We start from the raw sequence: 27,074 nt of genomic DNA, 5'->3' as shown, positions 1-27,074 counted from the left end.
AGCACAGAGAGGTCCAAACAAGATAAGCCCAAAGAGGCCCACGCCAAGACATATTATAATTAAAATGTCCAAAATAAAAGATAAAGAGAATCCTATAAGGAGTAAGAGAAACACCACAAGTGGCATACAAAGAGAAGCCCATCAGGCTATCAGCGTACTTCTCAGCCGAGACCCTGCAGATGAGAAGAGAATGGCATGACATATTTAAAGTGCTAAAAGGAAAAAACCTACAGCCAAGAATATTCTATCCATCAATGTTGTCATTCAGAATGGAAGGAGAAGTAAACAGCTTCCCAGACAAGAAAAATTAAAGGAGTTTATCACCAAGAAAACAGTTTTACAAGAAATGCTGAAGGGACTTATTTAAGTGGGAAAGCAATGACCACAAATAGAGATTTAAACAAAAGATTATCAAAAAACCAAAACAACAACAACAAAAATCAGGCAATAAAATCACTTGTAAAGGTAAAACTATAGTAAAGGTAGTAGATCAACTACCTGTGAAGATAATGTAAAGGTTAAAAGACAAATGAACTAAAATCACCTATTTCAAGGATAAGAGGTAATGGATAGACACACACGAAACAAGAGACTATATATGACTTGAAAAACATAAACTGTGGGAGGAGGGGAGTGAAAAAGTAGAGCTTTTGGGAAGAGGTCAAGCTAAAGAGTCTATCAACTCGATATAGACTGTTATATACATAGAATGTTAAACAGGATCCTCATAGTAATCACAAATCAGGAACCTATAGTAAGGAAGAAAAAAAGTAAGACAAAAGAAATCAAACATATTACTAAAGATAGCCATCAAACCATAAGAGAAGAGAGCAAGAGAAAAAGAAAAGAACAGAGAACTACTAAAACACCCAGAAAAAAAGTAACAAAATGGCAATAAATACAGATTTATCATTAGCTACTTTAAACATCAATGGACTAAATGCTCCAATCAAATGCCATAGGGTGGCCAATTGGATAAAAAAACAAGACCTATGTATATGCTGAATACAAGAGACACATTTCAGACCTAAAGACACTCACAAATTGAAAGCAAAAGGATGGAAAAAGATATTCCATGCACATGGCAAAAAAAAGAAAGCGGGGGTAGTAATACTTATATCAGACAAAATAGATTTTAAAATAAAAACTGTAAGAAGAGACAAAGACGGGCACTACATAATGATAAAGGGAACAATCCAACAAGAAAATATAATGCTTGTAAATGTCTACGCACCCAACATAGGAGCACCTAAATATATAAAGCAATTACTAACTGACGTAAAAGGAGAAATAGTAACACAATAATAGTAGGGGACTTTAACACTCCACTTACACCAATAGATAGATCATCCAAATAGAAGATCAATAAGGAAACACTGGCCTTAAAGGACACATTAGACCAGATGGACTTAGTAGATATGTACAGAACATTCCATCCAAAAACCACAGAATACACATTCTTTTCAAATGCACATGGAACATTCTCCAGGATTGATCACATATTAGGCCACAAAACAAGTCTCAATAAATTTAAGAAGATCAAAATAATACCATGCATCGTTTCTGACCACAAAGGTATGAAACTAGAAATCAAACAGGGAGAAAATCAGAAGACCCACAAAAATGTGGCGATTAAACAAAATGCTACTGAACAACGATTGGGTCAATGAAGAAATCAAAGGAGAAATCAAAAAATTCCTGGAGACAAATGAAAATGAAAATAAGCATGCTAAAATCTGTGGGATACAGCAAAAGTGGATCTAAGAGGGAAGTTTATAGCAATTCAGGCCTACCTCAACAAAGAAGAAAAATCCCAAATAGACAATCTAAAAGCGCATCTAAAGGTACTGGAAAAACAACAACAAACTAACCACAAAATCAGCAGAAGGAAGGAAACAATAAAAATCAGAGCAGAAATAAATGAATAGAGACTAAAAAAAAAAATAGAAAAAATTAACGAAACCAAGAGCTGGTTCTTTGAAAAGGTAAACAAAATTGACAAACCCTTAGCTAGACTTACCAAGAAAAAAAGAGAGAAGGCTCAAATAAATAAAATCAGAATTGGAAGAGGAGGGATTACAATGGACACCTCAGAAATACAAAAGATAATAAGAGAATACTATGAAAAGCTACACTCCAACAAATTGGATAATCTAGAAGAAATGGATAAATTCTTAGAAACATGCAACCTTCCAAAACTGGAGCAAGAAGAAGTAGAAAATTTGAATAGACCAATCACCCATAAGGAGATTGAAACAGCAATCAAAAACCTCCCAAAAAAGAAAAGTTCAGGACTAGATGGCTTCCCTGGTGAATTCTACCAAACGTTCAAAGAAGACTTAATATCTATCCTTCTCAAACTCTTCCAAAAAATTGAAAAAGAAGGGAGGCTTCCTAATTAATTCTACGAAGCCAACATTATCCTGATACCGAAACCAGACAAGGACAACACAAAAAAAGAAAATTACAGGCCAATACTGCTGATGAACATTGTTGCAAAAGTCCTCAACAAAACACTAGCAAATTGAATAAAACAATATATTAAAAAGATTACACATCATGATCAAGTGGGTTTCATTCCAGGGATGCATGGATGGTTCAACAGCCACAAATCTATCAACATGATACACCACATTAACAAAATGAAGAATAAAAATCACATGATCATCTGAATAGATGCAGAGAAAGCATTTAACAAGATACAGCATCCATTTATGATAAAAACTCTAAATAAAATGGGTATAGAAGGAAAACACCTCAACATAATAAAGGCCATATATGACAAACCCACAACAAATATCATCCTCAATGGAGAAAAACTGAAAGCTATCCCTCTAAGAACAGGAACCAGACAATGATGCCCATTGTCACCACTCTTATTTAACATAGTATTGGAAGTCCTAGCCAGAGCAATCAGGCAAGAAAAAGAAATAAAAGGGATCCATATTGGAAAAGAAGAAGCAAAACTGTCCCTCTTTGCAGATGACATGATTTTATATCTAGAAAACCTAAAGAATCCACTAAAAAGCTTTTAGAAACAATAAAGGAATACAATCAAGTCGTGGGATACAAAATCAACGTATAAAAATTGGTTGCATTTCTACACACTAACAATGAAGGAGCAGAAAGAGAAATTAAGAATTCAATCCCATTTACAATTGCAACAAAAAGAATAAGATACCTACGATTAAACTTAACCAAACAGGTGAAAGATCTGTACACCAAAAACTATAAAACATTGTTGGAAGAAATCGAAGAAGACACAAAGAAATGGAAAGATATTCCGTGCTCTTGGATTACGAGAATTGACATTGTTAAAATGTCCATATTTCCTAAAGCAATCTATAGATTCAATGCAACCCCTATCAAAGTTCCAACAACATTTTTTACAGAAATAGAACAAAGAGTCCTAAAATTTATATGGAACAACAAAAGACCCCGAATAGCCAAAGGATTCCTGAGAAAAAAGAACAAAGCTGGAGGTATCACACTCTCTGACTTCAAAATATACAACAAACCCATAGTAACGAAAACAGCATGGTACTGGCACAAAAACAGACACACAGATCAATGGAACAGAATTGAGAGTCCAGAAGTAAACCCAGACATTTATGGACAGCTAATATTTGACAAGGGAGCCAAGAGCATACAATGGAGAAAGGAGAGTCTCTTCAATAAATGGTGGTGGGAAAACTGGACAGCCACAAGCAAAAGAATGAAAGTAGACCATTACCTTACACCATGCACAAAAATCAACTCGAAATGGATTAAATACTTGAATGTAAGACCTGAAACCATGAAACTTCTAGAAGAAAACATAGGCAGTATGCTCTTTGACATCAGTCTTAGCAGCATATTTTCAAGTCCCATGTCCGACTGGGCAAGGGAAACAGAAGAAAAAATGAACAAATGGGACTACATCAAACTAAAAATCTTCTGCGCAGCAAAGGAAACCTATCAACAAAATGAAGAGACAATCTAACAATTGGGAGAAGATATTTGTAAACCATATATCAGATAAGGGGTTAATATCCAAAATATACAAAGAACTCATACAGCTCAACATCAAGAAAACCAACAAACCAATTAAAAAATGAGCAAAGGACCTGAACAGAGATTTCTCCAAAGAAGATATACAGATGGCCAACAGGCATATGAAAAGATGCTCAACATCATTAGCTATCAGGGAAATGCAAATCAAAACTACAATGAGGTATCATCTCATTCCAGTCAGAATAGCTATAATTAATAAGACAGCATACAACAAATGTTGGAGAGGATGTGGAGAGAAGGGAACCCTGGTACACTGCTGGTGGGAGTGCAAACTGGTGCAGCCACTATGGAAAGCAATATGGAGTATCCTCAGAAAATTAAGAATAGGTCTACCATAGGATCCAGCTATCCTACTGCTGGGTATTTATCCAAAGAACTTGAAAACGCAAAGACATAAAGATACTTGCACCCCTATGTTCATTGCAGCATTATACACAACAGCCAAGACTTGGAAGCAACCTAGGTGCCCATCAAGGGATGAATGGATAAAGAAGATGTGGTATTTATACACAACAGAGTACTACTCAGCCATAAGAAATAACGAAATCCTGCCATTTATGACAACACAGATGGACCTTGAGGGTATTATGCTGAGTGAAATAAGTCTGAGGGAGACAGTCAAATACCATATGATCTCAGTCATAAGTAGAAGATAAAAACAAAGACAAACAAAGACATAGCATTGGAGATTGGATTGGTGGTTACCAGAGGGGAAGGTGGGAGGGCAAAAGGGGTGATTAGGCTCACACGTGAGGGGATGGACTATAATTAGTTTTTGGGTGGTGAACATGATGTAATCTACACAGAATTTGAAATATATTATGATGTACATGTGAAAGCTATATAATGTTATAATCCAATGTAACCACAATTAAAAAAAAACTTTTTCAAGCTTAAAGAAAATGAGTAGTACCTGAGCAAATTCATTGTCAAAGGACTTCCACTACTTGAACATGTTAAAAGATATTCTTTAGGTAGAAGGAAAATGACACCAAATAGAAATTTGTACCTAGACAAGTGAATGAAAAATACCAGAAATAGTAAAAACGTGGGTAAATGTAGGAAACTTATATTTAGCATTTAAAAATTTCTTTAAAGGATCACTGATTGTTTCTAGGAAAAATAGTAACATATTGTGAGGTTTGTAACATATAGAAACAAAACGAGTGACAATAATAGCAAAAGAATGGTGGAAATGGAGGTGTACTGTTGTGAGGTTCTTATATTATACATAATATGGTATAACATTATTTGAAGGTAGAGTGTGATAAGTAAAGAAAAAAATCACATTGTAAAACTTAAAAGAACCACTAAAATGAGACAATGAGGCCTGGCTAATAAGCCAGTAGTAGAGAGAAAACTGAATTCTATAAAATACTTAAATAAAAAAAAAGGAAGGAAAAGAGGAAAAATATCAAATAAAAAGAAAGGTGGTAGTTTTAAATCCAACAACATTGATAATTACATTAAAATGAAATGGCCTAAACACTCCAAGTAAAAGGCAGTGGTTGTCAGTATAGATAAAACAGCAAAATTTCACCATATCTGTCTACAAGTAATCCTCTTATAACATAAGATCACAGATAGATCTAAAGTAAAATGATGGAAAAATATATGCCATGAACAGCTAGTTGAAAGGAAGTTCTATAGGCTATATTAATATTAGACAAAATAGATTTCAAATAAGGTATAATATCAGAGATAAAGAGGCATACTTCATAATGATAAATTGGTCAATTCAAAATGAGCCAAGAAAAGGTAACAACTCTAAATGTGTAGGTATTGTACAATGGAGCTTCAAAATTCATTAGGCAGGTCAGCAAAATGGTGGATGAGCTATTCCCTTTGTCCCTCCCTCTTCAAACTACAACTAAATGGACATTCATTGATCAGTGGAGGATACCAACATAGCACATCAGGATCCCTGAGAGATCCATGTAGCTATACATCTGAAGGTGGATGGACTACCACCCCGACCCCCCAGGGAGGTGGTGGAGATAGGTGAGCACTCTCTGGCCCCCAGGCATGTGACTGCTTCCCAGCTGGAGTGCTCATAGCAATGCTGCAGCCTTGAGGGTGGGAGTGCACCTTGATGCAACTGCAGAAGCAGGTGATGGCAGCCCTCAGCCCCTGTGTGATCACTTCCCCATCCAGTAGGAGAGTCCAAAGGGCCACACAGTCCACAGGTATCAGCTCAGACTCTGACCCAGTGAGGATCCCCTGCCTACCAAGCACAAAGGCTGGTGTGACCTAGGAGCAGATGGTGACAGAGTTGTGAGCCTTGGGGTACCAGCTCCTTGCTACCTCAGATGCCCATAGTACTGCTGCAGTGGTAAAGGGGGGAGCGTGACTCAGCAGGACTGTCACAGCAGGTAGCAGAAGCCCTGAGCCCCCACATGATCACTCACTGGTCCAGTGGGAGAGCCCACTGTCCCACCATGGTCACAGGGAGTGGCTTTGGCTCAGAGCCAGTGGGGAGGCCCTGCCCACCAAGCACAGTAGCTGGTGCAACCTAGGAGCAGACCTAGGAGCAGATGGTGGCATATCTGTGGCCCTGGTGAATAAGCTCCTGCCTGCTGCAAATGCCCATAGTACCACTGTGGCCCAGAAGAGGGGAGCACAACTTAGCAGGACTGTAGGAGCAGGTGGAAGCAGCCCTGAGCCCCTGTGTGATCACTTTCCTGTCCAGTGGGAGAGTCCACAGTCCCACTAAGGTCCCAGGGAGCGGCTCTTGCTTGGACCCAGTGGGGAGACCTCACTCACCAGGCACAACGGCTGGTATGACTTAGGAGAAGATGGCAGTGGAGCTGCGAGTCTGGGCAAATGAGTCCCTGGCTGCTGTGGATGCCCACAGTACTGCTGCAGCCCCAAAGCAGGGAGTGTGTTTCAGCAGGACTGTGGGAGCAGGCAGCAGCAGCCCTGAGCTGCTGTGCCATTGCTTTCCCATTTGGTGGGAGACACCACATGGCTGCTACAATCCCAAGGAGTGGCCCAGGCTTGGACAGGCACAGCTGACAGGGATCACAGCAGGCTCAGAATACACAAGTCCTTCCCCCACCCAGTAGTGGCAGGTAGAATCTGTGACCAGATACTATCACTATGCAACAGTACAAATCCACTCCACCAAATGGCAAGAAGAAATATATTATTACTCCAGACCAGAAGGAAAAAAACAAACACCCAGAAATCAATCCTAAAGGCACAGAAATCTACAATCTAAATGACAGAGAATTCAAAACAACCATCATAAAAAAAAAACTCAACAAAATTATAGAGAATTCAGAAAGACAGTTAAATGAAATGAGGAACAAAATTAATGAACAGAGTGAATTCTTCACAAAAGAGATTGACTTTAAAGAAAAACCAGTCAGAATTGTTGGAGATGAAAAACACAATGGGTGAGATAAAGAAAAATCTGGAGTCCTTAAATAACAGAGATATTATGGAGGACAGAATTAGCAATCTAGAAGATAGGAATACAGAAATGCTTCAGATAGAAGAGGAGGGAGAGCTAAGACTAAAAAGAAATAAAGAAATTCTCCAAGAAATATCTGACTCAATTAGGAAATGCAACAGAAGGATTACAGATATTCCAGAGAGAGAAGCAAGGAAGAAAGGAGCAGAGAGTTTGTTCAAAGAAATAAGAACTGAGAACCTCTGAAACCTGGAGCAGGAGCTGGAATTACAGATAAATAAAGCCAATATTACTCTTAATTACATCAATGTAAAAAGACCTTTTACAAGTCATATATTAGTAAAAGTCAACGAGAAAGAAAAAATATTAAAGGCAAAAGGCAGAAGAAAATAACCTACAAAGGAACTCTTATCAGGCATTCAGTGGATTTCTCAGCAGAAACCTTACAGGCTAGGGTAGAATGGAATGATATATTCAAAATGCTGAAAGAGAAAAACTTTCAGCCAAGAATAATATATCCGGTGAAAATATGCTTCAGATATGATGGAGAAATAAAAACTTTCCCAGATGAACAAAAGCTGAGGGAGTTCATTGCCACAAGACCCCTCCTATAAGAGTTGATCAAGAAGGCTCTCCTACCTGAAAGAAAGAAGAATAAAGGGGTTACAAAGCCTTGAGCAAGGAGATAAATAGGCAGATAAAATCAGAAAATCACAACTCTCTATCAGAACAGATTAGCAAACACTTAATTATAACTCTAAAGATAAAGGGAAGGAAAACATCAAAAATAAATATAATCACTTCATTTTAACCACAAATTCACAACACGTAACAGAATAAGTTGTGACAACAACTTAGAAGGGGAAGAGGAAAAGGATGAAACCTGCTAAGACTAAGGGAATAAGGGGCTATCAGAGAATGGCTTATCTCATCTGTGAAATCTTTCATACAAACCTCACAATGACCACTAACCAAAAGATCAGAACAGAGACACTAATGATAAATAAAGAGAAAACTGAGAAAACTATCATAGAGACCCACCAAACTGAATTGGCAGTATGAAATACATGGGATGAGAAACAAGGGAAATACAAAACAACTGGAAAACAAGTGACAAAATGGCAGCATTAAGCCCTCGTATATCAATAATCATTCTAGATGTAAATGGATTGAATTCGCCAATCATAAGACACAGAGTGGCTGGGTGGATTAAAAAACAAGACCAACAATTTGTTGCCCCCAGGGAACACATCTCAGTTCCAAAGACAAGCACAGGCTTAGAGTGAAGGGATGGAAGATGGTACTCCAAGTTAATGGCAACAAAAAGAAAGCAGGTGTCGCAATATTTCTATCAGTCAAAGTAGACTTCAAGGTAAAAAAGATAATAAGAGACAAAGAAGGGCAGTATGTAATGATAAAAGGGACACTCCACCGAGAGGACATAAAACTTATGAATACATATGCACCTAACACAGGAGCACCAAAATACATAAAGCAACTATTAATTGACCTAAAAGGAAACATTAACAGCAACACAATAATAGTAGGGGACCTTAATACCCCACTGTCATCAATGGATAGAACCACGAGACAGAAAGTCAACAAGGAAATAGTGGAACTAAACAAAAAACTAGAACAGATGGACTTAATAGATATATATAGAACACTCCGTCCAAAATCAGCAGAATACACATTCTTCCCAAGTGCACATGGAACACTCTCATAGGTAGACAATGTGTTGGGAAACAAGGCAAGCCTCAGTAAATTTAAGAAGATTGAAATCATATCAAGCATCTTTTCCAACCATAATGCTATGAAACTAGAAATCAACTACAAGAAAAAAAGCTGAGAAAGTGACAAACATGTGGAGACTAAACAACATGCTACTGAAAAATCAATGGATCAATAAAGAAATTAAAGGAGAAATCAAAGATATCTGGAGAGAAATGAAAATGAAAATACACCATAACAACTTATATGGGATGCAGCACAAATGGTCCTAAGAGGGAAATTCATGGTAATACAGGCCCACCTTAACAAACAAGAAAAATCTCAAATAAGCAATCTTAAACTATATGTAATAGAATTAGGAAAAGAACATAAACAAAGCCCAAAGTCAGCAGAAGGAGGGAAATAATAAAAATTAGAGCAGAAATAAGTGAAATTGAAACCAAAAAAACAGTAGAAAGGATAAATGAAACTAAGAGCTGTTTCTCTGAAAAGACAAACAAAATTGAGAAACCTTTAGCCAAATTCACTAAGTAAAAAAGAGAGAAGGCTCAAATAAATAAAATTAGAAATGAAAGAGAGAAATTACATGATACCACAGAAATACAAAAGATTATCAGAGAATACTATGAAAAACTATATCCCAACAAATTGGACAACCTAGAAAAAATGGATAAATTCTTAGACTCATACAACCTCCCAAAACTGAACCCACGAGAAACAGAGATCTGAATAGATCAATTGCAAGTAAAGAGATTGAAACAGTAATCAAAAACCTCCCCCAAAATAAAAGTCCAGGCCCAGATGTCTTCTCTGGAGAATTCTACCAAACATTCACAGAAGATTTAGTACCTATCCTCCTCAAACTATTCCAAAAAATTTAAGGAGACAGAACACTTCCTAACGATTTTACAAGGCCAACATCACCCTGGTCCCAAAGCCAGACAAGGACAATACAAAGGAGAAAAACTGCAGGTCAATATTCCTGATGACAAAGATGCAAAAATCCTCAGCAAAATACTGACAAACCAAATACAGCAATACATCAAAAGGATCTTACACCATGACAAGTGGGATTTATACCAGGGACACAGGGATGGTTCAACATCCGTGAATCAATCAATGTGATGCAACACATCAACAAAATGAGGAATAAAAACCACATGATCATCTCAATAGACACTGAGAAAGCATTTGACAAGATTCACCACCCATTTATGACCAAAAACTCTCAATAAATTGGGTATAGAAGGAAAGTACCTCAACATAATAAAGGCCGTATATGACAAACCCACAGGCAACATCATACTCAAAGGGGAAAAACTAAAAGCCATACCTCTCAGAACAGGAAAAAGACAAGGGTGCCCACTTTTGCCACTCTTATTCAACATAGTACTGAAGGCTTTGGCTAGAGCAATTAGGCAAGAAAAAGAAATAGAAGGTATCCAAATTGGCAAGGAGGAAGTGAAACTTTTGCTGTCTGCAGATGACATGATTTTGTATATAGAAGACTCTAAAGAATCCATTGGAAAACTATTAGAAATAATCAACAACTACAGCAAAGTTGCAGGGTACAAAATCAACATACAAAAATCAGTTGCATTTCTATACTCTAATAATGAACTAACAGAAAGAGAACTCAAGAGTACAATTCCACTTATAACTGCAACAAAAAGAATAAATATCTAGGAATAAATTTTTTTTTAAAGATTTTTTTTCCTTTTTCTCCCCAAAACCCCCCGGTACATAGTTGTACATTCTTCGTTGTGGGTCCTTCTAGTTGTGGCATGTGGGACGCTGCCTCAGCATGGTTTGATGAGCAGTGCCATGTCCGCGCCCAGGATTCAAACCAACGAAACACTGGGCCACCTGCAGCGGAGCATGCGAACTTAACCACTCGGCCACGGGGCCAGCCCCTATCTAGGAATAAATTTAACCAAGGAAGTGAATGACCTATGCATTAGTTTTCACTTAATGTCTTAAGTGAAAACTATAAGACATTACTGAAAGAAACTGATAATGACATAAAGAAATGGAAGGATATTCCATGCACATGGATTGGAAGAATAAATATAGTTAAAATGTCCATACTACCTAAAGCAATCTACAAATTCAATGCAATCCCAATCAGAATCCTAATGGCATCCTTCATGGAAATAGAACAAATAATCCTAAAATTCATATGGGGCAACAAAAGACCCCAAATAGCTAATGCAATCCTGAGAAAGAAGAACAAAACTGGAGGCATCATAATCTCTGGCTTCAAAATATACTATAAAGCTATAGTAATCAAAACAGTATGGTACTAGTACAAAAACAGACACAGAGATCAATGGGACAGAATTAAATCCAGAAATAAAACCACACATATACAGACAGATAATCTTTGACAAAGTAGCTAAGAACATACAATCGAGAAAGGAAATTCTCCTCAATAAATGATTTTGGGAAAACTGGACAGCCACATGCAAAAGAATGAGCGTAGAACCATTATCTTCGCCATACACAAAAATTAACTCAAAATGGATTCGATTCAAAGGTAAGATGTGAAACCGTAAAACTCCTGGAAGAAAATATAGGCAGTACACTCTTTGACATTGGTATTAGAGGGAGTTTTTCAAAACCATATCTACTTGGGCAAGGGAAACAAAAGAAAAAAAAATAAACAAATGGGACTTCATCAGGCTAAAGAATTCTTCAAGGCAAAGGAAATGATGAACAAAATGAAAAGACAACCCATCAACTGGAAGAAAATATTTGCAAATCATGTATCTGACAAGAGGTTAATCTCCAAAATATATGAAGAACTCATGCAATTGAACAACAACAAAACAAACAACCTGCTCAAAAAATGGGCAGAGTGTATGAACAGACATTTTTCCAAAGAAGATATATGGATGGCCAATAGGCACATGAAAAGATGTTCAATGTCACTAATCATCAGGGAAATGCAAATCAAAACTACAATGAGATATCACCTTATACCTGTTAGAATGGCTATAATTACCAAGACAAAAAGCAGCAAATGTTGGAGAGGTTGTGCAGTAAAAGGAACCCTCATACACTGCTGGTGGGAATGGAAACTGTGCAGCCACTATTGAAAACATTATGGAGAGTTCTCAAAAAACTAGAAATCAAAATACCATATGACCCAGCTATTCCACTACTGGGAATTTATCCAAAGAACTTGAAATCAACAATTCAAAGAGACCTATGCACCTTTATGTTCATTGCAGCACTATTCACAATAGCCAAGACATGGAAGCAACCCAAGTGCCCATTGACTGATGAATAGATAAAGAAGATGTGGTATACATATACAATGGAATACTACTCAGCCATAAAGAAGGACAAAATTGGCTCATTTGCAACAACATGGATGAAACTTGAGGGTATTATGTTGAGATAAGACAGACAGAGAAAGACAAACACTATATGATTCCACTCATATGTGGAAGATAAACAAATACACAAAGAGAACAGATTAGTGGTTACCAGAGGGCAAGGGGGTTGAGAGGTGGGCATAAGGGGTAAAGGGGCACAAATACATGGTGATGGACAAATAATAATGTACAACTGAAATTTCACAATGTTATAAACTATTATGACATCAATAAAAAAATTAATGAGGCAAAAACCAACACAACTGAAAGGAGAAATAGACAAATCTACAATTTTAGCTGCAGATTTCAACTTGCCTTTCTCAGCAATTATTCAAACATACAGATACAGAATGAATAAGATTATAAAGATGTGAACAAGACTATCAACTGGCTGGACCTATTTCATTCTTATAGACATTCTACAGAATAACAGTCGTTTCAAGTTTATGTGGCCCACATTCTGGGCCATAAAAGAAGTCTCAAGCCATTTTAAAGGACTGAAATCAAACAAAGTACAGTCTCTGTCCATAACAAAATAAAATTAGAAGTCAATAATGGGAAGATATTTGGAAAAGGAGCATTTTGGAGGAATCAGTACAGTTAGTCAGTAAGGCACTTACATTCCCAGTAAAATGTGAGGCAGATGAAAGGCTAATAAAGTCAATTTAAGAGGATCTAAAATTGTTTTGAACATAATGTTCCTGATCAGGTAGCATGCAATATTTTCCTACACACTTTTATTCATCTTTTCCCACTGAGTAAACGAAAAAGCTCTGTCAATTTAAGGGGAAGATGTGTCTGCCATATAATATGTACTATTCTGAAAGACTCGGGAATTTGTAGAATTCCATTTATTTCAACAGAAAAAAACTACTTATGGGAATGGTGGGGGAAGGAATGATGAGCTTTTTCTCATCTGTACCTCTGAAAAAGATAAATATTGTATTAGTAAAGGAGAATACTTTAGAAATACCAAGAATTCCATCTTGGAGCAGGTAACCATTCACATGAACTTTGATACTGAAAGTTCAGATGCTACAATCTCTTGTGGGCTTCACTGCAGAAACAGCTACATCAGAAACTGAGAGTTTGAAAAATTGAATTTGCAATTGTACAGCTAAAATAGGTCAGGCCAATCATTGGAGGACCTATTTCCCAGCTTGGTTTAATACTATGGTAAGCAGCCCACAACACAGGAGCATGACCATGAGTCCTTCGGCAAAATTTAGATGGTAGCCAATTTTATCTTTGGAACTTTCTCATCTCCACCTTTTAGAGCCCCTCTCCTCTTCCTTACAAGAAATTTAGTTCCTATTTATCAATTTAGCATCTTGCTCTTAGACGTGTGAAACATCTATGGAGAATATTCCAAAATTCAATAGCTCTAGTTGTATAACGCTGTCAGATCACATTGTCTATTATGTAGAACAAGGGGAATGGATAATACAGTCTGGGGTCCCTCTTGAATCTGTGACTGGAGGCCCAAGGTTTTACATAGAAAAAAGTTCCTTCCTTTTTCATTTTCTCCTGCGTTCAATTTCTGTTTATATGTTATTTCCACTTCTGAGTCTCCAAGTCAGTTAGGAACTTACGATTCTATCAGTTATTTTAGGATTTTATTCCCTAACAATTTGCTTCTATTCAATTTGAAACATGTGGTTTCATGTTTATTTCAACCTAGTATAACCCAGGTGAGTTAAAAATAGGTCATAATTTTAAGAGAAATGAGAAATTCCTATAAGCATTGGAAAAAAGCACCGTAGTCAATTCTAATGATATTCTAAACTTGGTATATTGGTTATTTTCCATTTGCCGGCACCCTCCCTCCCCTAATTCCCCAGCTTTTTCTGCCTTGCTGAGGGCTGGGAATTGACCCCTGTGGAGTAGCCACCGAGGATCCCTCATCCTCTGGCTTGCTTTTGGGTTCTGCCAATGAGCAGCATCAGTAGGAGATTGGAGAGAGGTTGGGATTTTCCTTCCTCTTGTTCTCTCCCTGTCTTGCTACGGTGCTGATGGTTGTTGTGCCCCTAAGCCCACAGCCCCTACTCAGATGGCCCTCTTTCCACAGTTTCAGTTCCAATTAGCCTCTATTGCAGAACTGTTCTGTCTCCTTGCCTCTTTGGGCCTTGTAGTGACAATGGTTTCTTGCTGTTGATAGTCCCTGGGTGATTCATCAGACCTTACTGGTTGCCCTGGCCCTCCTCACAGCTCTGTAAACAGTCTCTTCCAAACTTTGTTAAATTCAACCCTTTTGAGTGTGCCGTTTATTTCCTATAGAACCCCGACTGGCAGGCCTGGTCTCACAAAATGAATGTTTCTGGACCTAACTTCTGATTCCACACTGCTTCTACATTGCTGTTATAAGCAAGAAGTTTTGACAGTTCAGTGTTTATGGAATCCAGCATTTATTTTGGAATCATTGGCAAGTGAAAATTAAGTTTTATTTAAAAAAATGGGGAAAAACATGATTTAACCTGCCTCTAGATATTTCTGAAAGTACAAGAAATGAGGAATATTCTCAATCTATACTACAACACTGTTATTTAGCAATGAAATTATTGTAGAAAGTTTAGTTTGGGAAAACTTCTCATTTTTTGCACAAGTACTGTTTTAAGTAGAAATTGTGAGTTGCTATAGGTTTTCACTAAATAAAAAATTTGAAGGCCACTATCCTTAGAAACCTCTAGACTGAAAAATTTTCATAAAGCAGACTAGAAGGTTTACCATCATGCCAGGCCACTCTGTGGAGGTTCCAGTGATGACAAGGCATTTTGCTTCCATCCCTTCACTAAGAAAAAGGAAATGCAACCCAGATGTCACTTGGGACTGCCCTGACTCTTACAGAGTGTGTCAAACGCCCGATTTCAGAACCTGGAGTGTCCAGTGGCCTCTCAATTACCTCTGCAAATAGCTGGCAAACATCTATTGGATCTTTGGTTTTCATTCCAGAATCCACGCTGATCAGTCAGATTTAGCATCTTATACAAACTTAACACAAAACTTTTCTCCATTCCTGCTTCTCCAGGAAATCCAAATGCAACTACCACATTATGATTTGTAGAGTTAATGAAGCATTTTGGGATCACTGTGAAAGAATCACATTGAACAACATCCTATCACCCTCTCTCTGGCTCCCCTCTTCCCCTCCTTCTCTCTCCTCACTCTCCCCTCCACCTTCTCTCCCTCTCCCCTTCTTCCCCTCTTCCTTCTGCTCTCTCTCCCTTCTTCATGCTGTCCCTTCCGTAAGTACTTGTTCACTGCATATGACCTCATCTCTGTCTTTCGTGATGATACCTATACATTTGATGTGACCATATTGTCACATCCACTGCCTTTTTCAAAGGAAATCCTAATGAACATATTTCTCTGCTTTGATGCATAAATAATTTATGTAAATACAATTCTGGGAAAATGCTCAATTAATTCCTTAGAGAAATCTGAAGGTCTGCTACAAAGAAAGAAATTAACCAGAGAATGAGATTTAATAAGAGTACATTTTGAACCTGTCAACAATTGAAATAGGCTCAGACTTTCAAAACATAAATATTTCCAAATATTTTGTGATGGTCAAAACCTATGAATTAATAAATCTTGGCAAACCCTTTAGAATAAACCACCATGTACTTACGTGTTGAGAGCAGAGTAAGGACAGCAAAATGGATACCATCAGAATTTGCCTTTGTGAGTCAGAATCATTTTACTGATGTGCTGGTCATCTCTGTCATAGGTCGAGTTCTGCAGAAGAGGACTATAAAATGAAAATTTGTGTACAAAGATTTATTAAGGAAGTTCTCATAGAAGACAAGGAAGGAAAAGAAACCAAGCAAGGGTATGTTTTTGGCAAAGTTCTATGGAAGGTAGCTTCATTTTAATTCTGCAAGAGTAGAGCGTGAGTTATGTCCCATCCCGTGAAAAAGGGCTTCCCCACGTCAACTCCCAGGCACTCTGGCTTTGGAGCAATGTGACTTGACGTGAGGACAGTCTTTCCAGGAAGAATCACAAGCGCAGACTCTTGCAAGCAAAAGCACTCCAAAGCCAGGGGAGGGGCACTGTGGTAATTTTAAACATCTCTACAAATTCTTTCCACAAAAGGGAGCCTAATTCTCCTTCCCTTACAAATGGGCTTGCCTTAAAGACTCACTTCTAATGAACAGAACGCAGCAGAAGTGACACTGTGTGAATTCCAAGGCTGGGTTCAAAAACATGTTACACTCACTGATTTTGACTCCTTCTCTTGGGCCTGATCTTGCCTTTAAAAATCAGGTACCACGTAAGGAGGAAGCCCAGGTCACATGGAGCTGTCTGGCTGACAGCCTCAACTAAGATCTAAGCCCACAGCCAGCATCAACCGCAGACATGTGAATGAGGTAGGCTTCCAATGATTCCAGCCCTCAGCCTTCCCGCTGATGCCCCAGACACAGGCAGAGGCTATTTTGCTCTTGCTATGCCTGGTCCAAACCTCTGACCTGCAGAATTTATGAGCATAATAAATGGTGGTTTTCTGCCACTGAGTTGTGGAGTAACTTGTTACATAGCCATAGGATCTGGAACAGGCACAGAACATGTAAATGTTTCTGTTGAAAGTTTCTGAAGGATTATGGGTGGAGCACTGGAATCTGTGACTGTCCCTGATGATATTTTTTGACCAAGGGATTGTGAATATCATTTTTTGCCTCAGATGATTGGTTAGACTCATGGGACAGTGTGATTTAGTGGAAAGAACACTGGCCACGGAGTCACAAGACCTGGGTTCAAATTCCAGCTTGGCCACCAGTCCCTCTTTTAGAATCAGAGTTTTCTTATCAATAACATAGAGATAATTACATCTATCTGTTAGGTTGTTTTTGAGGATTTAATAAGATAAGATATGCAAGAGTGTCTGAGACACAGATGACACTTCTCTCAGTGAGGAATTTACTTTCTCCAAGTGTGTGTCTACTTCATATAGATCAACACTATTTCACCCAATTCTTGCTCAGGCGTACAGTTCTCTTTGCTAACAGAGGAGAGAATCAGACTTTTTCTTTGCCTTAGGACTTTTTCTGTGTTAGAAAATCATTTTCTACTCCATTAATGACCTCAGAGGACACTTATATGAACCTATTTTCTCAATACTAAATAGATGGTCTGCACAGTTAATGTCCTAAACAGTGTTTGCAATTCTCCTTTAGGGTACCATTATTATTAAATAACGTGGCATTCTCCATTTATAGAAACCATCTTGACTGTTGGAAGCATTGTCAAAACCGTATTTGGTAAACCAGGAATGAAATACATCCTTATTAAATTATTCAACAATTTTGAAGTTTGCATTTGGAACCAATCACAGAGTTCTTTCTAAGCTATTAATTTCACACAAGGCAAGGAAGACATGTCTAGACAAATGTTCCTTAAAAGAAGTGTTTTAAAATAAAGCCTTTTCTGAAATGACTACATACTCTTGTGCCCAAACATTTGACTTTGAATTCACTGTGATATTCGCTTTCTTGAAAGCAAGCTAATGTTCTGTGAATTAGCCAGACTTCCAGAGGGTTCTGATTTTCACAATGACAAATGTTCAGGGCTGTGAAAAAAACTTAATTTTGCTAACAGAAAGAGTTTTTACAGAACATTTTTATGAAGACTTTTTTTTTTGTTTAATGGGATTTATGGGCCTATGGACATAAAAAATAATGGGGAGACCACATTCTGGTCTTAAGAAGAGTCCAACATGAATATATGGAAAAATCAAAATAAGAACCTTTGTGATTTGTAGTGGCATATCATTTGGTTATTAGTAAAATGATCTGCCAAGACCACAGAGTTCTAAAGTTTTATTTGGCTTCCATATATTGCTGACTTTCTCAATGAACCATGTTTAGCCACATCAATATGATTCAAACAAATTGTTGATACACCAAATAATTAATTCAGCTGAACTCAAGATTGTTGTGAGGCTGACATATGACTAATTTTTCTCACCTGTGAGGGGTTTTCTAGGCAAAAGCACTGAAGTCGGACTCAGGGTTATATCCTGCCTACTTATTTCTGTCTCCTCCAGCATTATCTGTGGAGGAGAAAGACGTCATCCCTGGAAGGAGTACCTTTATAAATCACTTCCACACAAATCTCCATATCATGATCTGAAAGGTGACTCAGGAAGATGCCCCACTGCCATCATCCCACAAGTGAGATGAACTATAGCCATATTTAGGAATTTGGGAGTCAAGAAGAGTCTTGACTTCCTTATAACTCTGCTGACTCATTCGTTCATGAAACAAATATTTACCGAGTGCCTACTGTGTGCCAGGCACAATTCTAAGCACTGAGAATAGCAGGGAACAAAACAGAAAAAGATCCCTGCCTTTATGAAGCACATATTATAGGATAGGGAGGCAGATGATAAGAAAACAAACAAAAAATATATATATACAATATATCTGATGGTGTTAAGTAGCGTAGAGAAACATGAGACAGGAAAGTGAGTGTGGGGAGTGGGAATTACTCTTTTACGTGGAGTGATCTGGGAAAGCCTCACCCATAAAGTAACATTTGAACAGAGACCTGAAGGAGATTAGGAAACAAGCCATTCAGACACATGGGGATGAGCAGTCCAAGCACAGAGAGCATCACATGCAAAATCTCTGAGGTGAGAGTCAGCTTGGCAAACACAAGGAATGCCAAAAAGACCAGTGTGGCTGGAGCAGCAGGACAAGGAGGAGAACAGGTGGAGCAGAAGTCACAGAGGAGGCAGACCAGACCTCACAGTTAAATTCATGCAGTGAATGCAAGAATTGAGAGAGTCTTTGAAGAGAAAGAAAATAATAAATCAATAACAGAATTTATGGAAATTCCTCCATTTAGGGGGTGGAAAAAGATAAAGGGGTAGTACAGGCTATTGAAAGAAGATGAGAAGGGACCCCAGGAGAGAGCAGTGACACAAAGCCTTAGAAAGAGAAATTAATAAAAGAGAGGCTGTTCAACAGTGTCAACTGTTTCATATTCTGCAGGAGAACAAGAACTGAGTAAAAGCCTTTCAATTTGGTAATCAGAGGTTGCAAGAGCTCTCTGAGAGGACAGTTTCCCTGGAGGGGTGGGAGTGGATGTCAAGTTGGAAAGTAAGAAGAGCGAGCTGTGAAGTAAGGCAGGAGCACATGTGGGCTGCCTTCTCTGCCTCCTCCTCCTCCGCCTCAAGCTCTTCCTTCTTTTTTTGGATAAATTTATTGGATAAATGGAAAAGGGAGACAGGGTGATACTTTGAAAGCACAGAAAGTGTTGCAAGAACAGTTGTTGGCTTTCCCTCTTTGTGAATTCACGACTAGTGGATCGCTGCAGAATTCAAAATCAACCTGGTGCTCACAATCTGTTCTGGCTAGGGAACATACAGTAGCCTACAGCAACTCATGCCAAAAGACTTGCTGGGATGAGACAAGATCTCTCCTTCAGTTGGCTGTTAAGATCAAATTAGTTTTTGCTAGGGTTTTTTATCCATCCTCCCCGAACCCCACCCCACTGCTAATTTGACAGGAAAATTCAGTCATTCCAGTTCTTCTTGGCACACTAGTCAAGACAGTGAAAGCGGTATTTCTCAGCAGGTACTATTAAAACAGATCAATGATAATGGATTCTGGTGAAAGAGATTAACCAAATCTTCTAGGTTTCATTCTACAGTGGTTATAAAGACACTTTGTATGTCTTTTTTTTTTTTTTAAGTTTTATAATTCCTTAAAAAAATTTGGCAGATGTACACTAAGCTAACTGGCAGGCGCTCTAATTTTGTTCTTTGTTCAATTCCTAGGGCAGAGCTGACATTCGGTAAATGTTATATATTAATATTAATACTTTCCATGTTACCTTCATTAAGTTTTTATACCTTAATTAAATGATTACACTGGAAGCAAACCAGGAGATCGGATGATTATAAAATATCTCACCCCCAAAAGTCAAAGATCAACGTGTTAAAATCCAATATATGCTCTTCATGATCGACCAAAGAAAGCACATTTATGGCATTACATATAAGGTGTGATTTGCTTTTCTCTCCTTAAACTAGGGAACAAAATGAACATCCAATGATGTTTTTGGCTGGTTGGGCTTCCCAGGATGTGCTATTAGAATATCTTTGAGTCAGCCATATTTTGCCTTCACACAAACAAGTAAGAGGCTAAGCTTGAAATCCCCTTGGAAAAAAAGAAATTTTACAGTAGAAATTAGGATCCGGCTCACTGGTGCTACAGCTGTTTCAGGCACCACCCCATCATAACCCAGATCACAGAGCAGAGAAAAGGGAAGATGAATGCCAAATGGATCAATCGTGCTCATAAAGTTCTTGGTAGGGAATGCCGAGAACTACATAGTATCTCTTACTGGTTAGAGTGGGAGGCCAGTGAAATTTCTAAACTAGAAATACGCGTAGAGAAAGGGGAACCTTTCTAATTTCTAATCACTTAAATCCATGCTAAATGTGAGAGAAGGTGAGGGTGAACTGAGGAAAGAGTTTACAAAACATACACCGTAAAATCTAGAGGAAGATTCAGACCAGTCTTAAAACATCAACCATTAAAAATATTCTCCTAATTAAGTTTTACAACTCTTTTAGAGAAAATGTCTTTTTGGCTTGCATTTTGCTTTATGACTCGCCAGTAATTTTGTTTTGTTTTTCAAAAACTGTGGTTTTCAAAAGATATTTGTATTATAATGTCAAGCTGGGTGTTCTCAACTTAAACTCACTTGGTTAGAATGACTCTAAAATGCAGGTGTTTCCTCATCACACAGGGATGAAACAGCATCTTTTTGATCCAACAAAATTTTGTTACAGAATGTGTTACATTTTTACTGTAAATGGATCAATGATCCAACACATGATTAAAAACAGTAAATTAGAAGTAGCCAAGAAAAGAGAAGGTGTATATATTTCAGACTTTAAAGTTAAGGTGGGGGAAAAACCAGGAAAAATTAGTTACAAGAATGCCAAATGTTTGCACAGTAGTCCCCATCATCTATAGTTTCACTTCCTATGGTTTTAGTTACCAGTGGTCAACAGTAGTCTTTAAATATTAAATGGAAAATTCCAGAAATAAACAATTCCTAAGGTTTAAATTGCTTGCCATTCTGAGTAGCATGATGAAATCTCATGACATCCCACTCTGTCCTGCCCAGGACGTGAATCATCCCTTTGTCCAGCACATCCACGCTGTATACGCTAACAATGTCTAATAGTCACTTAGTAGCCATCTTGGTTATCAGATTAGCTGTCATGGTATCACAGTGCTTGTGTTCAAGTAACCTTTATTTTAGTTATTAATGGCCCCCAAAGTATAAGAGTAGTGATGCTGGCAATTCGGATATGCCGAGAGGTTATTGTTGTTAATCTCTTACTGTATCTAATTTAGAAATTAAACTTTATCATAGGTATGTATGTATAGGAAAAAACATAGCATATATAGAGTTTGGTACTGTCTGTGGTTTCAGGCATCCCCTGGGCATCTTGGAACATATACCTATGGATAAGGGGGACTACTGTACATCAGAAATGTCTGACTGGTCACCATTGTGAAGAAGGTGACACCAGGGGCCAAGATGCTTTAACTACACTAAGTTAGTTGTCTGTTTGCAAAAGTAGTTAGCCAATGCATTACTAAAGCCCACCCTATAGATAACATCTCTGATGCTTGCGTCACCATGGTAATGGATGCTTAAGTTTTTCAGGAACTGAGAGTTGACTTCTTGTCCAGTTCAAGCTGGTTAAGACCACTCACTCATCAACTGAGGCTGCACAAATGCCCAGAAGGTGACCCTTTGACATCGGGGGCTGAAAACACCACCCTCAGATCATGCTACCACCATTTTGGGAACATGCATCCTATGAAGAGCCGTGAAGCTTGACTGCGCTTGCGCAGATCATCTACTACCTCACTTCTCCTTACCTCCAGTCATCTATCCCCACACTTCAGACCACCTACCCTTTATTCCATAAATATCCCTAATCCCCATTTTTGGGGAGGGGGATTTGAGACTTATTCTTCTGTCTCCTCATTTGGCTGCCTTGTGAATAAACTTTTTCTCTGCTGCAAACTCGTCGTCTCGGTGATTGGCATACTGTGCAGCGGGAAAAACGGGACTGGTTTCACAACAAAGGGAGAGGTCTTCACAGAGGTATTGGGGTGGAGAAGGGAAATAGTATAGCATTCAGTTGTTTTCCTTCTTCCTTCACAGGCTCTTGCCTCTTCTTTCCTCAGGTAAGATACATACCAGAAACTATTGGTTGAAGAATGAGTCTAGATTTCTAATACATTCAAGTCCTAAGCATGGATTCATATCTGTGGAATGGAAGCTTCAGATTCTTTCTTCCTTTTTCAATATCCCCTACTCCATGTAACACCTCAAAACTAACAATATTTGAAGATAATCAGTATTACTTTTTAGATCTAAAAGATTTCTGTTCTTTAAATTAGCTTTAACATTCAGGATTAAATGTACCTTTTTTCTTTCAAATATTAACTTAGTTTACTAGAAGATGCTCATATATCAGACTCAAGGTCCATACTGACTTGGACCCAAACCTTTCCTGGCAATGGTGAAATATCTTCAGTACAATTTCTATACCCAGTCACATTACTCTGTTATGCAGAATTTTAGTAAAGTAAATAGTACCAATTGGAAGAAAGCTAGTTAGTCCCTCTACAAGAAACCAACATGTTTCCTTAACGGCCTCGAGGGAAGGAGAAAGTTGTCATCTGCATACCACTACTTTTCTGCTTTTGCCTACTACATGGATTTACATAGCTTTTGTTTCTGTGGGAGTTGTGATGATTAATTAGAATGCTAAATTTGTTAAGATTGATTTCCTCTTAATAGGAGGATAAAATAATGGCATCCATTTATGGTCCCTAATCTCAACTAGCCATTTTTACAATGTTTACATGTTCTACATGACTAGAAATTTTTTGGAGAAAAGCAAAACTATGGATGTTCTTGTATTTCATCACTCTTTTAAAAAATATTTTCTTTGTTTTAAAAGACCGTTTGCAGAAACACTCCCTACCCTTATTTCAGGTTTTCCCCTAAGTTAGTTAAGAATGTGTCATGGATTCAGGTCTGTGGAGTCTTCAGCTACAAGTGCAGTTTGGGATACAGTGGGTAGAAGTACAGCCAATTGATAGTTAGAAGGACTATACCTTTTTAATTAATGAGTTTCCACATCAAATTCTTGTTAAAAATAGTAAAGCAAAAAGCAGTTAGGGCAGAAGTTTCAGTGGGTAACGCTGGTTGCCATGAGGTCAGAAAGCTTCTCCTTCTCAGAGTTGTCTTCTGTGAGCACACTGTGGATAACAAACATTCTTCTGATCAATCACCTCCCAAAGGGAAGTCCACATATTTAGGTTCCCAATTCCAGACATTCTTTCTGCAATGTCTTCTAAAGTTGATTCTGCTACCAAACCAAAAAAGATTGTGGGTTCAGACTACTAGGAAGTAATTAGGCGTTGATGGACTGTACCGTCTGCTGGCATTATGGAGGATGAGGGCCTTGGAGCTGAGATCTTAGATCCAAAATTCTGTATGGCAGACCACCCACAGGATCAGTCTCCTGACAGACAACCCTCAGGAAAATGCCTACTACAAGAGACCATGAGCCAAGGAACAAACTAAACTAAGCACAGTTTCCTTTAATAGAAAATCTTTCTCTCTCTCCAAACACATACACACACATGTGCACACACACATACACACGCACAGAGGCACGCACACACACACTGCATATGGATATAAACTTATAATTCCTTCAGTATCCTGTCTTTAATTGCCTTCCAAATATAACCAAGCTAATACAGTACAACTTATTTGGAACACTGGTTTCAGAAAGCAGGCTGCAGGCTAGCATCATGGAGAGAGATGCACCATGCTAAGAGAAGGATGCCAGGATGAGTAAGAAAACATTTTTTGTTCTCAAGAAGCTTAGAGCTTAGCATGCATCTGTGAAGATAACACTTTTCACGCACCGATAAAGATGATACATATACAATCCAGTGGAATTTTAAAAATCACTTTAAGCGAAGTATAAAGTGTTAAAAGTCTCAAAGGTGAGTGAGATATGTCCATTTGGCTTTGTCATCCTTATGAACACAGCATACATAATTTAACCTTGAAGCATACTAAGGCACTTAAAGTGCAATCTTACCAAATTAATATATTTGTTTTCTATATGTATATACTGTCATTCATAAAACATTTTTATTAGTAGACATTATTATTATTATAATACTTCCCACATATTAAATATACCAGTGTGTATTAGGCATTTTCTTTTTTATTAGGTGTTAAAATATTTTCGAATGAATGAATGAAGTGCTTGAAATGGAATGCCAGCCAAGGAACTGGCTGATTCCAAACCCTTGCTCTCTTCGTCACAACATGCTACCTTTCTAAAGCAGTAGTCTCAACCTTGGCTATACATTGGAATTATCTAGGGAGCCATAAAAAGTACTGATGCCAAAGTACCATGTCCTAAAATTCTAATTTAAGTAGTCAGGGGTACAGCTTGGGCATCAGAATGCTTTAAAGTGTCTCAGGTGATTCTAATGTGAAGTCAGGGTTGAGAACCATTGCTCTAAATACACTCTTTTGAGATGAAAATACACAAGCTCTTGTTTGCTAGACAAGCGCTTTAACAATTTAAACAAGAAAAACAATTTTAGTGCTTAAGAAGGATTTAGACCATCTGTATATAATTAAACACTTTTAAACATCAGGGCTTTGTAAATGCAAGGGGCAGGTGGTGCAACTAGAAGATTTTTTAATGTTAAAAAGGCAATACCTCAACCAAGAGGTAGAGATTTATTCAGGTGACTAGAACTAGGATTAACTAATTATGGTTACTCTATATGGCTTCCTGTATGAAAATATACATGGTAATTAGGCACAAGCAGTCTTTTCTGCTAAATAATTTAATTTACTAATTAAAAAATTAAGAATTTTCCAAATGTCTTAAGCAATGAATGTATTTGTCAGATTTGAAAAGTCTCATCAAAATTCTCGGGTCCCTCCATCCGTACCTGAGTGTGATCTAGAAGGTCCCTTTAGACTTTCCACAGTTACTCCTTTTACCCACTGTAGCATGTTTGGATCAAATGTGTAGTAAGTCCATACTAGTAAATTTATTGTCCAACCTACAAAAAGCCACATGAAAGGAGGGAAAATCTGAGATCTATAATGTGGTCACTGCTAACTCAGCCAAAACTAACTCTTTGATATCTTTATGTTCTTAACATCTGCATTTTGCTCAGTCTCCAGCGTAGTAGGAGAGGTAATAGAAGAGACAGATGAGAAAAGATGCAGGAAAAACAGCCCTCCCAAAACAGTATAATAAATTATTATAATGTATCTTCATTAATCACGCTCAGCGATGGTTTCAATTATTTACTTTTCGGTGGAGTTTTCAGGGTGTGTGAGGATTTCTTTCTGGCTGCTTTATGATTCTTTAAAATGCTGAGATGGAAAAAATTCTCAGGGCTTAGTACTGAGATTCTAATTGAAGCCTCATTCCTAGTGAAGCCAACAAGAGGGAGAAGTAGAGAAGTATCTCATCTTGGAACCTACAAATCTCTTTTAATTGGCACTGGGGGTTGAGTCATCATCTCCCCTTAGCAAACTAACTTGGCTTTATTTTTTTCTCACATTTTAGAAACGATATTTATTCTAAGGAATACAGATAGCTTAAAGGAACTCTTCCGTAGAATTATACTTCAGTGCTAGAAATACTATCTTCCTGGATAGTCTACAGTTCCTATAGTAGAGTGAAGCTGCTTATTCTAGGATCAGTGCAAATTATCTCTTCACTTTTCATGATTTTGCACCAGACTTCAACTTCTAGTCACAACATGACTTGAATAATTTGAAAATAAGTCCTCTCTCCCATGCCAGCTGAGGGTGGCCTTTTCTGGAAGCCCACAAAAGATGGAATGTCTGAGATTCTGAAAGTTTCTCTCTAGAGTTTTAAGACAGTCCACACTTCCTCAAAGATGGTGCCAAATTCACCAAACTTTCCATAAGTCTGACCCAAATTGTAGACTGTGCACAGGGCCAATCACCAAGCCAAACTCATCTGGTTCAAAGGTATAATTTCATTTGTAAAACTGGCTGCATCTGGCAAACAGAACAATAGAGCTGGTACTTTGTGTGCAGCATGTAAGACCAGAAGCTTGGGATAGGCACAGGCCTAGCAGGAGAGGAGCTTGATCTGGGCCTGGAGGTCCAGAATGGCTAAAGGAACGGAAGTCAAGCAGTAGATGGTGGAGCTAATATGTGTTTTCACAAAATTGCCTTTTTTCTTCAAGTTTGAGAAAGCTGAACAGACAAATAATAACTAACGCCATTAGCACCCCAAATGCTTCACTACTTTTGTAACTTTAAGTTCTGTTTCAAGTGGCTGAGACTAAAAAGGAAGGAGATACAGCCATGAGTCTAAAGACGTGGCCTTTGAAATGGCATAGGGTATGTGTGTTCCTGTTCAATCTCTG

Source organism: Equus przewalskii, chromosome 20 (genome assembly GCF_037783145.1).
Source record: "Equus przewalskii isolate Varuska chromosome 20, EquPr2, whole genome shotgun sequence".
Lineage (NCBI taxonomy): Eukaryota > Metazoa > Chordata > Mammalia > Perissodactyla > Equidae > Equus > Equus przewalskii.
Note: the sequence above shows the minus strand (reverse complement) of the source record.